Genomic DNA, 17,458 nt, shown 5'->3' with positions numbered 1-17,458 from the left:
ACTAGTTATGGATTCCATGGCACTTAATATCCAATAGGTTTTAGTAGGCTTCAGTTGTGTTGTGCAGAAGGTACTATGTCAAGCTTGCCAACTTCTCTATTTGTATAGGATCAGTTCAGTTCAGTTCAGTCGCTCAGTCGTGTCTGACACTTTGCGAACCCATGAATCGCAGCACTTCAGGCCTCCTTGTTCATCACCAACTCCCAGAGTTCAGCCAGACTCACATCCATCGAGTCAGTGATGCCATCCAGCCATCTCATCCTCTGTCGTCCCCTTCTCCTCCTGCCCCAAATCCCTTCCAGCATCAGAGTCTTTTCCAATGAGTCAACACTTCACATGTGGTGGCCAGAGTACTGGAGTTTCACCTTTAGCATCATTCCTTCTGAAGAAATCCCAGGGTTGATCTCCTTCAGAATGGACTGGTTGGATCTCCTTGCAGTCCAAGGGACTTTCAAGAGTCTTCTCCAACACCACAGTTCAAAAGCATCAATTCTTCGGCGCTCAGCCTTCTTCACAGTCCAACTCTCACATCCATACATGACCACAGGATAAAACATAGCCTTGACTAGAGGGAACTTAGTCGGCAAAGTAATGCCTCTGGTTTTGAATATGCTATCTAGGTTGGTCATAACTTTTCTTCCAAGGAGTAAGCGTCTTTTAATTTCATGGCTGCATTCACCATCTGCAGTGATTTTGGAGCCCCCCAAAATAAAGTCTGACACTGTTTCCACTGTTTCCCCATCTATTTCACATGAAGTGATGGGACCAGATGCCATGATCTTCAGTTTCTGAATGTTGAGCTTTAAGCCAGCTTTTTCACACTCTTTCACTTTCATCAAGAGGGTTTTTAGTTCCTCTTCACTTTCTGCCATAAGGGTGGTGTTATCTGCATATCAGATTATTGATATTTCTCCCGGCAATCTTGATTCCAGCTTGTGTTTCTTCCAGTCCAGCATTTCTCATGATGTACTCTGCATATAAGTTAAATAAGCAGGGTGACAACATACAGCCTTGACGTACTTCTTTTCCTATTTGGAACCAGTCTGTTGTTCCATGTCCAGTTCTAACTGTTGCTTCCTGACCTGCATACATTTGCAATTATTTTGTTAAATAAACCAGTAATTATAACTTTTTTTACTATGTATATAATATATACATTATATTCCTTATATTTTTATTTATGGAATTATTTGTTTTTATGATATGATTTTATTCACTCAAATTTTATTTACTATTATATTCAAGGCACTATCCTAGATACTTGAAATTATACTTAGCTTTGTAGAAGAGATACAAACAAGTATATAATACTCTCTTGCTCTCAATATATATAGCATATTATCTATATCATTCATATTTATAAAATATAGGGGAAATAATTAAATATTATGGCAAGTGTTATGAGATCAAAGAAGTCTATAAGAGATTGCTACATTAGACTATTAGAAAATACTTTTTTGAAGAGATGCATTAAAGTTGTGTAAGCAGACTCATCACTTCATGGGAAATAGATGGGGAAACAGTGGAAACAGTGTCAGACTTTATTTTGGGGGGCTCCAAAATCACTGCAGATGGTGACTGCAGCCATGAAATTAAAAGACACTTACTCCTTGGAAGAAAAGTTATGACCAACCTAGACAGTATATTCAAAAGCAGAGACATTCTTTGCCGACTAAGTTCCCTCTAGTCAAGGCTATGGTTTTTCCAGTGGTCATGTATGGATGTGAGAGTTGGACTGTGAAGCAGGCTGAGCACTGAAGAATTGATGCTTTTGAACTGTGGTGTTGGAGAAGACTCTTGAGAGTCCCTTGGACTGCAAGGAGATCCAACCAGTCCATTCTGAAGATCAGCCCTGGGATTTCTTCAGAAGGAATGATGCTAAAGGTGAAACTCCAGTACTTTGGCCACCTCATGTGAAAAGTTGACTCACTGGAAAAGACTCTGATGGTGGTAGGGATTTGGGGCAGGAGGAGAAGGGGACAACAGAGGATGAGATGGCTAGATGGCATCACTGACTCGATGGACATGAATCTGAGTGAACTCCGGGAGTTGGTGATGGACAGGGAGGCCTGGCTTGCTGCGATTCATGGGGTCGCAAAGAGTCGGACGCAACTGAGCGACTGAAATGAACTGAAGCAGACTCAGACGGTAAAAGCGTCTGCCTACAGTGCAGGAGACCCGTATTCATCCCTGGGTGGGGAAGATCCCTGGAGAAGGAAGTGGCAACCCACTCCAGTATTCTTGCTTGGAAAATCCCATGGACAGAGGAGCCTGATAGGCTACAGTCCACGGGGTCGCAAAAGTCAGACACGACTGAGCAACTTCACTTCACTCACCACATAAAGCACAGACAAAAAGTATGGCTATTATTGAGAAGATAAGAAATAACAAATGTTGGAGAGTATGTAGAAAACAGGAATCTTCATACACTGTAGATGGGACTGTAAAATAGTGAAGTCATGGAAAATAGTTATGGAAATTCCTCAAAAAATTAAGAATAGAACTATAATATGATGCAGCTATTCCACTTCGGGTAATAAGGAAATACTAATTCAAAAAGATATATATACCCCTATGCTCACGGCACCATTATTTAAAATAGTCAAGATGTGGAAACAGCATACGTGTCCATAAATAAAAGAATGGATAAAGAAACTGTGGTATATTTATGCAATAGAATACTGCTACTGCTGCTGCTAAGTCACTTCAGTGATGTCCGACTCTGTGTGACCCCATAGACAGCAGCCCACCAGGCTCCCCCGTCCCTGGGATTCTCCAGGCAAGAACACTGGAGTGGGTTGCCATTTCCTTCTCTAATGCGTGAAAGTGAACAGTGAAAGTGAAGTTGCTCAGTCCTGTCCGACTCTTTGCGACTCCATGGACTGACTGCAGCCCACCAGGCTTCTCCGTCCATGGGATTTTCCAGGCAAGAGTACTGGAGGGGGGTGCCATTTACTACTCAGCCATAAAAAGAATGAAATCCTGCCACTTGCCACAACATGGATGAACCTTAAAGGAATAATGCTAAGTGAAATAAGTCAGGCAAAAAAATACAAATATCCTGTGATTTCACTTATAAGTCAAATCTGAAAAAAATAAACATATAGATACAGATAAGATTAGTAATTATTTAAGGGCAAGGAATTTGAGAGTAGGCAAAATAAGCAAACCAGGCTCAACTGAGTGGAGCTGGATTGTAATTAGACTTCTGGTGGTGATTTCTCTGTAGTGTATAGAGATGTTAAATTATAATGCTGTACACCTAATATATATCATTAAAAATTTAATTACAAAAACAGGACAGAGGAAAAACTGATGGTAGATACAGAAAAATGTCTAAAAGTACCATTATAATCTAAGCAGCAAAATGCTTGTTAGATCCATTAAATGTCTCTAACAAAATGATTCATTTTAATTACTCTCAAAATAATGTGAATTTAGTTTGTATTTTAAAAGATTTTTCTTAAAAGAAATTAAGAAAATATCTCATAGAGAGGCATATAGTAGATTTTAATAAACATATGGGAAATTAAAAGTTTACACATTGTTTTATTGTCTATACACAAAAAAATAGAGTGGGGAGAAGGGAGCAGAAATATGCATAATCATGTGTACTTTGTTTATAGTATAATAGCATTTTTTCCCTTAGTTTCATGAACTACTTTTCTTTTTCCCACCCCCTCCCAAAATGCTTAGTAGACTGTTTTGAAATATTAAAATAATATTCTTAAATATATTTATTTCAGACTCCTGTTTATTATGAGGCCTTACAAGATTTTAAGATCACAGCTGAATTATGGATTGTGAAGTTTGAAGAATGTTTTATTTGAATATTATGAATTATGTATAATTGACCTATTGGTTCCTACAGTAATAGCCTAATTATGCTTTAACTCATTAATAAAGAAAATTCCAGTTTTATATTAAATGTTCCACATGTTTACAACTAGGACAAAATCAAAAGACTTATACCATATAAATGCAGCATAAAGTCATCATGTTCATCCAGTTGTAAGAGCTTTCATTTTGGTACTTCATGAAATGATCAAGTATTTTGTTCTTCTTTTTTTTTTTTTTTTTGAATTGTGATACAGAAGAAACAATTTTAAATTAAAAAAATAAACCTATCAGTTTATATTGTCAATTTACCCACTGTTAATACTGTTGTCATGCATGCTAAAAACACTTCTAAAATTAGAAATATTTAACAGTTTGCTTTCATTTAACTACTTCTTTTTCATTTATTGACTTAATTTTACACAAAATGGAGCACAGTTAAAAACCCAAGGGAAGATATTAGATTTTAGTTTTATGTACCCCATCATGGAAATAATAAAATTAAGAATGGGGTTTTTTTGGTTTTGTTCTTGCATTTGTTAAATATCTTTATTTTATATTCCTTTCAAATTTGAAACACTATCTGTCTCATTTTCCAAGGTGTGCCATTTTCTTTCAAAATATATAGAGTAATAAGGTAGAATTGCCACAGTAGAAAACTATATTTTAAATGGGAAAACTCTTTCTTTCCTAACGTTTTTCTTTCATGAGACCTGTTTCAAATAAACTGTGCATTTTTTTAAAACTATACATTAATGCAGTTAAGTACTCATCTCTGTGTTTCAATAAATAAAGGAGCCACAGAAATACACTCATCAAGAGTAAGGCCATTATAGGGAAACATATCTGTAGTCAATTATCAGAATAAATGACTGTGCTAGCAGCAGAAAGGTTGATTAATTTTTTATTACAAACACTTGCATATTAATAGATAAATTTTTGTCAATCTCTTTGATGTTGAAACTTTGCAAGAGATCATCTAACATATGTTCACACTACCAGCCTTCTAACAGATAAAAATTCAGTAGTGAGAGGTTATATGAATCAAGCATGCACCATCCCATAGCACAGGCCTGACGACCCCTGAATGTGACCTGCTCCCGGAGGAAACCAATTTAATGCTTCATCGCACACAGAGCAGTATGTATGAATCACACAACCTCCAGATAAATTAGTGACAGGTACATCTGAATAGGATTCCTTCTAAGTCGCTTATCTGCAGCCAGGCAAGCTTGTTTCACGCTCACTTTCAAAGATAAAGCCACATGGCATGTTGCCTTGGCAGATTCTCACAAAGCAAACAGCCCCCATCGTCCATTATTGGCGGAAAATTCCCTTATTATTTCAGGTACTGTACACTGTGACAGCAAATGGGGTAAAGTGAAAACTACCTGCCAGCAGAGAAATTCATCAGCTGATACCAGGCCTTAGGTCTTCTCTAACTTTCATAAGCTCTGTGCCTCTACTCTTTACTTTTATTTTTGACAGTTCTGATACCCTAGAGTTGTAGCCATGGCAAAGTGCAAGAAAAAAACAGCAGGTTATCAGAGACGACTTATCAGAAGCCAGCAGGAGAAGAGATGCCAACAATTAGTCAGTAACTGAAAGATCTGTGGCCGAACAAGGAAGAAAGATGCACCGATCTTTTTTATCTTGAAACAACTCCTTATTCCTTTTGAAAAAGCTCAGGGAAAAACTGAGACACTAAATACATACTCTATGTACTTAGGGATATTAATTATAGAAAAGATTAAAAAAATGCATAAAATAGCATGGGTACTGTTTATTTGTAATGGAATATATTTATATATTTTATCAGCCATAAATAAATTGGACTATTAAAACTATATAAAGCTATATGCTTTAAATTAAGTATCAATGAAAGCACACATATATTATCTTCTTCAAAGTTAAGTGTCTATGATTACTAGAATTCCTTAAGTTGATATGAAGACATATCAGTTCTTACTTTCTATACCTCTTATAGTCTAGACTTAACACATAAATCAAGACTCATTATATATCTTCATTAATACCATATCTTATTACAAGAGCAGTAATATTGTATAGAATTCAATAGTATAAATCAACAGGACTCACGTTTTAGGTTCTGTCGATGGTCCTTCTCATGCAAAATCAAGGTTGTGCTTTCTGGGTGAGTCTGTGTTAAACCAAAATAACGAAAATCTTAGTTTCCCATGCACTGCCACTTAGAATGCATGCAAATAAACCCCCAGTTAATCAAGGAGAAAAAAATTTCATTAAAGCTACTGATTTGTAAATTTGGTCCTTTCAAATGTAGATAATGTTTACCCCTCCCTTCCCCCCATATCTTTGTAAAATTTCTGCCCAATGAACTCATTACTGTAGAAACTCAACTATGGCTATGGTCAGTTAATGAAATTCAGGCCTGAGATTAACCTCTATAAACATGCATATGGTTGGGCTTCTGAAATTGGGAGAGAAAGAGTGATGCTGGAAAGGAAAAAAAAAAAATATATATATATATAATTTAAAGAATGTACAGTATGAGCTTGAGCAGGTTCTGGGAGTTGGTGATGGACAGGGAAGTCGGGCATGCTGCAGTTCATGGGGTCCCAAAGAGTTGGCCATGACTGAGCTACTGAACTAAACTGAACAATATGATATATATATATAGCTAAACTAACTGCTATCCTATACTTCAAATGATTCATAAAATTCTTAATGCCCAAAAATGAAAGCAAAATGACTTTGAAAACATAACCAATACCATATTCAGTGACACTTTGGGGAATATTAATGTAGCTGTTAAGTTTACCTTCTTTGAAATTACACAGGTTTAATTAGATTAGATTTATGTTCTTTACAGCCACAATAATTTAAGCAATATTAAACACCATTTAAAATTATTTGTGCTCTAACCAAGGACTATGTTTATATTGATTTATTTATTTACAATGCACTCTAACATCATCAGTAATTTCTTAGAAACTGCAGTATTTGAGAACTAAAATATTCAACCGAAACATTAATCTACTTGTGAAGTACTATATTATAATAATGTTAGTTTATTTTTATGATTTAGAAAAATATGCAAAGGTAATCAGAACAATCAGATTGAATATTTTAAAAGCAAATGTCATGTGTGTATCTAAACTATAAGTACAAAGTCATGCAAAAGTTCTCAATCAGTGCATGTCACACTTTTTTTTTAAACTGTAGTATGGAGTAGTCAAATTTTCTGATTTATTATCCATTTATCTAACAAATAGATCTTGACTAAGCTGGCCTTACAATTCCCTTTGTCTTCACTAAACTTTACACAAGTTTCTTCCTGACCTCCCTTTTCTCAGAGCATTTACTTTAAGCTTGCAATTGTGAATTATTGCTCTGGCCCTTTGAGATCTTTTCCCAATGTCTCACCAGATTTAACAACCCAGGAATGTTTTTCTCAAAGACTTAGGAGCCATTCTTTTGAGATGTAATCATCAAGAAAGATAGCACCTCATGTCCCAGTTTTTACATGTGGATCTGAGCCTAATAATAAGCACTAGTGACAAGCACAAATGACCTCATCACATTGACTAACCTCTCCTCAATATCTTCTAGTAGTTTTTCACCAGCTCATCCCAACCTTTAAAAAGTCCTTGCCCTGTATTTCAGCAGTTAGGTTCAATATCTCCCCCTTTTACAATAGTTTGAATAAAGTCTTCCTTGTCTAACTCTATCTGTTGCAAGTTTTCCTTTATATCCTCAAGCATTTATTATGTGCCAATACAGTAGTAATTCAGCAGTATAGAAGGTGGACATTTATTTGCCTTAATAGAACCTACAGTCTAGTTTGGAGACTCAGATATGTAAACTGATTCTTAGAATGTGATCAACACTATAACTGTGTGAACAGAATGGGGCAACAAATAAAAGTGGTAAGAAAGTGAAGTTGCTCAGTCATGTCCAACTCTGCAATCCCATGGACTGTAGCCTAACAGGCTCCTCTGTCCAAGGGATTTTCTAGGCAAGAGTACTGGAATGGGTTGTCATTTCCTTTTCCAGGACTTCCTGACTCAGGGATGGAACACAGGTCACCTGCATTGCAGGCAGACACTTTACTGTCTGAGCCATGTGGAGTAGATAATAAAAAGTGTAACAGAATAAATGCCATTGAAGTTATTACTTCATAGAAGATGAGGTATCATTCAGGGAAATTACACAAGGGAAAATGCCCCAGGAAGAGGGTTCAGCATGTATGAAAGTTGAGAGACAAAATAAACATTTCAGTGCAAAGAAAATAATATCAGAAGGTCTGCATTGTACATAGTGATGTGGGAGGTGGCAGGAAATGAGGCTGAGATGTAGCAAAAATAATAAGAAAAGGCATTTAATCGTATAGTTCATTTTTCTTCTAATCAACATGTTTATGGAGAGGTAATACAACTTAAGTTCAAAGCCAAGGGCTCTGGTATCAGACTCTCAGGCTTTGAAATCTGGCTCTATCTCTTGTAAATTATATGATTTATGCAAGTAGTCTAAATTCTCTTACCCTCAGTTTCCCCATTTCATAAATGAATAGATTAAAAATATTCATTTCATGAGATTTTGTGAGGATTAAAAGAAAAAAATGTAGATAAAATATTCAGTACAAGCCTTGAAAGTGAAAGTTGCTCAGTCATGTCTGACTCTTTGTGACCTCATGGATATAGAGTCCATGGAATTCTCCAGGCCAGAATACTGGAGTGGGTAGCCTTTCCCTTCTCCAAGGGATCTTCCCAACCCATGTATCAAACCCAGGTCTCCCACATTGCAGGCAGCTTCTTTACCAGTTGAGCCACCAGGGAAACCCAGCACAAGCTTCAGGACATGAAAATGATCAATGGTGATGATGATGAAAAAGACAATGATAGTCATCTATGATGATATCAGTGATGAGGGCTGTTCAAGTCACAGAGAATTTTCTAAAGAAAAGAGAAACTGAAGCATTTTAAAAATAGAGAACTATGATCAAGTTTACATTTTGAAATAGCATTCTGATTAGTTAGAAGCATGTTTCTAAAGTTGAAAAGTGAATGCTGTAATCTCTGTTGGGATGAACTATGTAGTAGATGTCTTTGTGATTGTCATCTGGTATGTTTTATAAGGGGAGTTTGTTTGGTCACACAAATCATATGTCATCTCCAGTATATCTAAAATGCAATAGTAATCATAAGAGAAAGAGTTAATATATATGTTAGCATATTTATTTATCAGACACTGCTTTTTACTACTTACATGTATTAATTCATTTATAGATAATATTGTTATTCTTCTCTCACACATGAAAAAATTAGAGCAAATAGAAGTTCAGTAATTTGCCCAATCCACATAGCATATGGAGAGCACAGATTCAAACCAGATAGTCTAGATCCAGAACTTTTATCCTTAAGCCCTGTGTGAATAGTGCTGTAATAGAGTAGTTTTTAGAGTACCTGGAGCTTAGAGAGATATAATAAATCTCTACTATAATCTAAGAGGTTATTATAGATCAAAGAACTTTGGAGCAATAGGAGAAAACTATTTTAGCAAGGTAGAAAGCACAAAGCAGATAAAATCAGAGTAACTTAAAAAAATAGAAAGACGTATTTCAGGTAGACTTTAAAGAATGAATTGGACATCTGTCTCCTTGAAAATCAAACGAAGTCTATTTTAAAGAAAAATCTGTAATACTTATTTTTCTTTGTCTTCCCAACTAGATATGATTATTCCATTTCCTAAATTCATTTGTATTAGTATTTGCAAAACATATATAAAGATGTTTATCTATCTCAGATAAATCTACAATCAGCAACACTCTGATGGATTTCTATTATACCTAAATAAAAATCTAAAATTCACACTCCTTCTTATGGCCTCTCTGATTATACTTTCCTGTTGTGTATGCACACACACACACACACACACACACACACACTCACATACACAGTACATGCTATGTCCAAGATAAGCCAGGCATCATAGTTTTTGTTTCCCTTAAACACACAAGGCTTCCACTATTTCTTTGCTAGTAACAAATCTTACACTATCAGATCTTTCTTACATGTTTCTTTGTCCACTTTCTATCTCATTTTAGAATATCCTTTAAGAAATGTGCAGTGTCTTTTTTAGGGTTGATAATTATTCTTTGCTAAAGACCTTTTTGTTGTTGAGAGAATTGTACCTGCTGTTTCATTCCTAACCCTGCTACCCTCCCTACCTCCTTTAACACTATCTGATGCTGATGAGTTTCTCTCTTTTCTAGCAAGTGCCACAGATTCTATTCTATATGTGCTTCTAACATTATTGACAAAAATTATTACCAGTTTAGGTCCCTCAAGTGGCAGAGGCCCTGTTTGTTTTTATATTATAATTTATCCTGTAGGAACTCAGAATACACCACCTTGTCATATGCCACTTTTGAATATGGATTATTCTGAGCTGAAGGTAATTGAGAATCAACAGACCCAGAAAGAAGCCTTCTTAGAACTTCCCTTCTGTGACTAAAGACAGAAACTTCAGAGAAATGAGGACTGCCCGAAATCCTTTCTCTGAGAGATTTTTATAGCCATGAAGAAGATGGAGAATCAACATTAAGATGAGTCATCACCAAAAATAAAGCAAAATCAAAAATGAAAACCCACAAAACAAACAAAAAGCTTACTAAAATAGCCTTTACTTTCCATTAATTTCCCCTTATATTTACCCTCCCAGAAACCCAAATTTCCCTTTCTTTGTCTAGGCCACAGTGTATTCCCTTTTGTTAAAAATATAAGCTTCCAAGTCTAACCATTGCTTGGGAACCCACTTTTTTTCTATGGAGGCTTCAAACACATAAAAATAAAATAAATCTGTTGAACTTTTTTTTTTTTTGTCAATTTAATTTGAGAGTCCCAGTGTTAAACCTTATAGGGTAGAGGAAAAGTTTTATTCTCCTGCTACTATCTCCAGCACCTAAAGCAATGCCAGACTCAATAAATATCTGATGAATAAATGATGTGGAATTGGCAGGAACCATGTGTTTGGAACAACTCATTCATAGGAATCAGCAAATGAAAACTGTCTATTGAAATTATCAAATTTTAAGAAAGGTTGTTGCAAACAGAGTGTACTGTGTTCAGTGCTATCCTCATCATCATGACTGTTTTCAGAAGTTAGATGAGGTCCAAATGCAAACAACACAGATAATAATAACCACAAATATAGACAGACAGCTAGATGGATAGATACAGAGATAGTTCAGGTGAGACTGAGATAAGAAGTTCTGGGCTGCTTGGCAGCTTTGTGGTCATCAAAGAACCAGGAATGCTTCTGATTATGCATGCAAAGCAAATGATTTCCACCTTTAAGTTGTTTGGAATATTGTTACTTCAATCCCAGCATTTTCAGGTCTCAGGAAGCAGAAAATAAGAAGGGAAGGATGCAAAAATGACATATCCACTAGCTTTAGAAGGACTGTTAAAAAGAGCTATACTAGAAACTGACTTATAACTTCAACTTATATCTTATGTGAAACATCTTCAGAGCTGAAACTGAATAACTATATTTAGATGATTATATTGCCACCTTAAACAATGAAATGATCCATTAGTAAGGTAAGTGGAAAAAATACAGTTTTTCTTTCCTCTTATGAAAAGTATCCATTTTTAATTATGTCATACAACTGTCTTGTTTTTACTGAAATGAAGTCTTGGCAAAATAATTTTTATTACATAATTTCCTTTAAATTTACTGCACCATCAATAAACAAGGGAATCTCAGGACTTAAATTGAACTCATGGTTTGAAATATCAAGAACTGTGAATTTATAATAGCAAGTACAAAGATAAACCTAAAGTATCTTCTAGATACACATATGAAGACGAAAGATTCACTTTTATAATCTGTCTGCTTTCAAATACTTCCTCATCAGCACTTGATGAATCTTCGTCTTACCTATCACCAGTCCCTGACCACCTTCTTTTCAACTCTAATGAAACTTCATTCAGTCATTCTTAGTGTAAAGCTACTGATGCTAAGGGGCTTCCCAGGTGGTAAAGAATCTGCCTGCCAATGCAGGAGATGCAACAGGCACAGGTTCAATCCCTGGTCAGGAAGATCCAATGGAGCAGGAAATGGCAACCACTCTAGTATTCTTCCCTGGATCATTCTAAGGACAGAGGAATCTGGGGGGCTACAGTTCTTGGGGTTGCACAGAGACAGACCGGACTGAGAAAGCAGGAACTGAAGCTAAACCTAGCTGAAGGGATGCATTCATTCTTTGTCTTGTAAATCAGTTCTTTAGGTGTATGTGTTCTTACATTTGAATTGAATGCTTGCTGTTTTCACTATTCTTTTTAAACCAAACAATGAATCCAAGCAGTGATGACCTGTATTGGGAGAAGTTTGGCAACTGTACCATTTCTTCATTCTGTTTCTTTGCTAAAGTTTCCTGATACCTGTTCCACACTGAAAAAGAATTGTCTTCCAGAATAAAATGAGAATTGTAGATTCTCCAATTTACCCCTCTACTCTCTTTTCCCCAAACATAGCCTGAATTTTAAAGACAATCTCTTCAAGAAAATTGAACAGATAGGGTAGAAAAAAAAAATCAAGGAAATAAACTTTTAAGAAGGATATGGGTTCTCTCACTAAATTTGATTTGTCTGTTCAAAGAAAAAGTGAATATAATTTGAAAAGAAACTATATTTGCACTCTTACTTTTAAATCCATTTTAGTGTTTTATGTTAAACTTATTTTTATTCTCAAAAAAGAATTTGTTTTAAATTGATTAGGTAAGGCCCTAAAAACTAAAAGTTTACTTTTTTTTTTTTTCACTCCTTGACAGTTTTGCTACTCCAAAGAAGAAAAGCTTACCTGTCCCCACTTCCCCAAAATAAACTGACTTTGAAAAATACCACTTTAAATGTTTTTGCCAAACATTGTTAAGACAGTTAAACAAAACTAAATTCTTTTTCTCTACTATTTCTTGTTAGTCTTTTAGAAGTATCAGAAAGCTTTCAATTGATTGTACCTTAAATACATTGAATAGAGACTAACCAAGTGTGTTTTAAAATACCTAAAATACAAAAGGCTTAATTGAGAAAATGTCATTTCTTTTAAGTGTTAAATAGTCAGCAATAAAGCTGTCTTTTTCCTCAGTGAGTATGTCTGTATAAGGGTGATGGAATAACTTCTAAAGGACCAAACATAAGATTTCCCAAGAGAAGGTTACTGTCCATTGGATTAATTATGTGACATCTTTGGCTATCAAATAACAGCTTGCTTCTATTTAGTTTGTGACTATTGGGATAACTATTTATAGGTGCATACGTCTCTTTTAGCTTAAAAATCTCTTTCAGTTCTATAAAAATTCCTAAGAAGAATACTAATGAAATTATGAAATATATTCCATTACTTATGCATCATAATCTCAGACTTTAATTTTTTTCTTTTGAAACTTTTAACACAAAATATTTTAGACATATTAATATAACCACATATACATTCCAGGTAATACACTCATTTTTTAAAAATGTAAGAGCATCATTCATAAAATTGTGACTGGCCTTAGGTTTCCTCCTCACTCCAGCTTTACTGAGATACATAATTGACAAAATTAGTATATACTTAAATTTACAATGTGATAGTTTGATATGCATATGCATTGTTAAATGATTACCTCAATCAAGCTAATTAACATATCCACAGATTCACAGTTATTATTTGTGTATGTGTGTGATGAGAATATTAAAGATCTACCCTCTTAGGAAATTTTAGGTAACAAAAGTAGTATTGTTAACTGTGGTTATCACTTGGTATATTAGATCTCCAGAATTTATTCATGCTGCTTAATGGAAAGTGTGTAACATCTGATTAATATCTATGATCTCCATTTCCAGTTGTCAGGCAGTTAGAACAGAAAAAAAGAGGTCTAAAATGGCGGTGGCTAAAAGACAAGGAAGGGAAAAATCCACAAAAAGAGGACAAAGGAAGGTCCAAGGACCAGAGTGAGGATATCACGTAGAACAAACAGCACTCCTGGCTAGCTCAGTTTACATAGGGCAGGCCCAGGGGGAGGAGAAAAATATATATAAAAAGAGGAGCCAAAGGGCTTCTCTCTCTCTTCTCTTCTCATCTTTTGGGTCAGCATGCCCTCACACCTCGAGGATGTATTTTCCTTTATTTTCTAAATAAAACTGAGCTGTAACACTGATCTGTCCTAGAGCTGTGACACAGTCCATCCAAGGGCTGTAATGCTGGTCTGTCATTTCAAATTTTTGTTGTGAGGAGACAGAACAGAAGAAATTACACATTTTCCCGACATCTATGGTGCCATGACTCCAATTTAACCTGGCTGAAACAACTTCTGCGTGGCCCCTGCAAAGAGGAGGCCAAGCACAGCAGGAACCCAACTCAGCAAAAGCTTCCACAGTGGAAGTGGAACAGAAAGAAAACTCAGCACAGGGTGGGCGATAAGAAGACCAGTGTGCTGGAAACCAACTGGGACAGCAAAAAACAAACTCAGCAGAAAGCTCATATGGCTCAGTCTCAGATTCCATAAGACCTCTGGTTAAGATAGGAGGTCCTCATGCCTATGGCTGGAAGGACATATGCCTTAATTTCTTTACAATCTCTTAATTCCTTTACAATCTTAATTCCTTTACAATCTCTCTTTCCTTATTTCCTCGAGCCCTCCCCCCCAACCCCCGTGAGTGGCAGTGGGTGCACCTGAGGGACTCTGGAGAGGCTGCTCCTCAGTCTGTCCTGAAGAATCCATTATCCTCTGCACTCTAGTAGCTGTTACCCAAGCCAGTGGGGGTTCTTCTGTCCTTAATCGTCTTTGTGCCAAGGATCAGGCCAATGAAAACGGTGAGCACAGGTCAGGTATTTAGCAGATTTTCTGGCAGGTTATGAAGGGGATTCCTTGGCACGTTTTTCCTTCTGTCCTTCAGCTCCTCTCTCCTGGGACTTGAGCCCAGCCAAAACCCATGATGCCTGGCTTCAGGACCCAGTGAAGCTCAGGCTCTGATGTCTCATTGCAAATATTCAGTTGGAGACACAGCGATAGGATAGGAAAGAGGTGGACTTGTTTGGATTCAGAGAGAAGCACAGTCAGCAGGGTGTGGGCCATTGCAGGGGCAAGTGGTTTGGCCAGGGGATGTAGTGTGGCTAGTTTTTGCTAGCTGGGTGAATTCATATGCTAATGAGTGGGAGAATCATCCCAACCATTGGGGAACCACCCACTCCTCTGTCTTTTGACAGTGCCTTGGAACTATCCTGCCACCTGGATGTGTCATCTAGCTTGCAGATTGGGGATCAAAGTTTAGTTGAATTTGATTTGTCATCTTGCACCCAATTGATTTTAATCAGTTTATGTTATGCCCTTGTTCTATGTCATTCTTTCAAAAGCTGTGCCCTGCCCCCTTCCCTCCTGTTTCATGCTCTTTTCCTGAGCCCCGTCCAGGCCCACAATGTTGCCTCTACAATCTTCTGGAAGGACAACTAGAAAATAGCTGGCCCTTGAGAGGGAAATACTGTATAATATCCAATCCCTCTAGATATTCAGGCCTTCATCTTCCATGTTTCCTACAACATGTGCAACAACAGCATCTCTCAGTGGACCTGCTAGGGTGGGAGACCGGCACACAATGCCTGTGAGAAGTCCATATGTTGGCATCTCTTCAAAGGCAATCGGGCTTTCAGGGATAATGCTTGCCACTTTGGAAGTTAGCCCTGCAGGCCAATTGGGCCCAAACCCTTACCACCCTTCTCCTAAAGTTACAAACGTACACACCCACCTCCCCACCCCGCCTCACCAAATCAAATCTCCACTCCACTTTTATGGAACATCTGGTCATCTGGTCTGTTGCCTCTTATCAATTTGTTCTTAAGCCAACTACTAACTCCTACAACCAGGACCCTTTCCCCTTGTACACAACATTACTCCACCCCATTTATACTGGAGATCAGTGGAGAAATAACTCCAGAAGGAATGAAGGGATGGAGCCAAAGCAAAAACAATACCCAGCTGTGGATGTGACTGGTGATAGAAGCAAGATCCGATGCTGTAAAGAGCAATATTGCATAGGAACCTGGAATGTCAGGTCCATGAGTCCAGGCAAATTGGAAGTGGTCAAACAAGAGATGGCAAGGGTGAACGTCGACATTCTAGGAATCAGCGAACTAAAATGGACCGGAATGGATGATTTTAACTCAGACAACCATTATATCTACTACTGCAGGCAGGAATACCTCAGAAGAAATGGAGTAGCCATCATGGTCAACAAAAGAGTCCAAAATGCAGTACTTGGATGTAATCTCAAAAATGACAGAATGATCTCTGTTCGTCTCCAAGGCAAACCATTCAATATCACAGTTATCCAAGTCTATGCCCCAACCAGTAACGCTGAAGAACCTGAAGTTGAATGGTTTTATGAAGACCTACAAGACCTTTTAGAAGTAACACCCAAAAAAGATGACCTTTTCATTATAGGGGACTAGAATGCAAAAGTAGGAAGTCAAGAAACACCTGGAGTAACAGGCAAATATGGCCTTGGAATGTGGATTGAGGCAGGGCAAAGACTAATAGTGTTTTGCCAACAAGATGCACTGGTCATAGCAAACACCCTCTTCCAACAACACAAGAAAAGACTCTACACATGGACATCACCAGGTGGTCAACACCAAAATCAGATTGATTATATTCTTTGCAGCCAATAGATGGAGAAGCTCTACACAGTCAACAAAAACAAGACCAGGAGCTGACTGTGGCTCAGATCATGAACTCCTTATTACCAAATTCATACTAAATTGAAGAAAGTAGGGAAAACCACTAGACCATTCAGGTATGACCTAAATCAAATCCCTTATGATTATACAGTGGAAGTGAGAAACAGATTTAAGGGCCTAGATCTGATAGATAGAGTGCCTGATGAACTATGGAATGAGGTTCATGACATTGTACAGGAGACAGGGATCAAGGCCATCCCCATGGAAAAGAAATGCAAAAAAGCAAAATGACTGTCTGGGGAGGTCTTACAAATAGCTGTGAAAAGAAGAGAAGAGAAAAGCAAAGGAGAAAAGGAATGATATAAGCATCTGAATGCAGAGTTCCAAAGAATAGCAAGAAGAGATAAGAAAGCCTTCTTCAGCGATCAATGCAAAGAAATAGAGGAAAACAACAGATTGGGAAAGATTAGAGATCTCTTCAAGAAAATTAGAGATACCAAGGGAACATTTCATACAAAGATGGGCTCGATAAAGGACAGAAATGGTATGGACCTAACAGAAGCAGAAGATATTAAGAAGAGGTGGCAAGAATACACGGAAGAACTGTACAAAAAAGATCTTCACGACACAGATAATCATGATGATGTGATCACTAATCTAGAGCCAGACATCTTGGAATGTGAAGTCAAGTGGGCCTTAGAAAGCAATACTAAGAACAAAGCTAGTGGAGGTGATGGAATTCCAGTGGAGCTATTTCAAATCCTGAAAGATGATGCTGTGAAAGTGCTGCACTCAATATGCCAGCAAATTTGGAAAACTCAGCAGTGGCCACAGGACTGGAAAAAGTCAGTTTTCATTCCAATCCCAAAGAAAGGCAATGCCAAAGAATGTTCAAACTACCGCACAATTGCACTCATCTCAC

The 17,458-nt window shown here is 37.1% G+C and overlaps 1 long non-coding RNA gene across 1 annotated transcript in view; it reads right to left on the bottom strand.

Moving 5' to 3' along the window:
• Nucleotides 1-5,937: 5,937 nt before the first annotated feature.
• Nucleotides 5,938-17,458, bottom strand: part of LOC120858416 — a 439,990-nt gene continuing 428,469 nt past the window's right edge. The window contains exon 3 of the long non-coding RNA XR_005719861.1: nt 5,938-5,998. This is a non-coding gene — a long non-coding RNA (uncharacterized LOC120858416). The remainder of the gene's footprint in view (nt 5,999-17,458) is intronic.

The sequence above is a fragment of the Oryx dammah genome, unplaced genomic scaffold (assembly GCF_014754425.2).
Source record: "Oryx dammah isolate SB20612 unplaced genomic scaffold, SCBI_Odam_1.1 HiC_scaffold_29, whole genome shotgun sequence".
Lineage (NCBI taxonomy): Eukaryota > Metazoa > Chordata > Mammalia > Artiodactyla > Bovidae > Oryx > Oryx dammah.
Note: the sequence above shows the minus strand (reverse complement) of the source record. Positions and strands in the feature narration are given on the sequence as shown.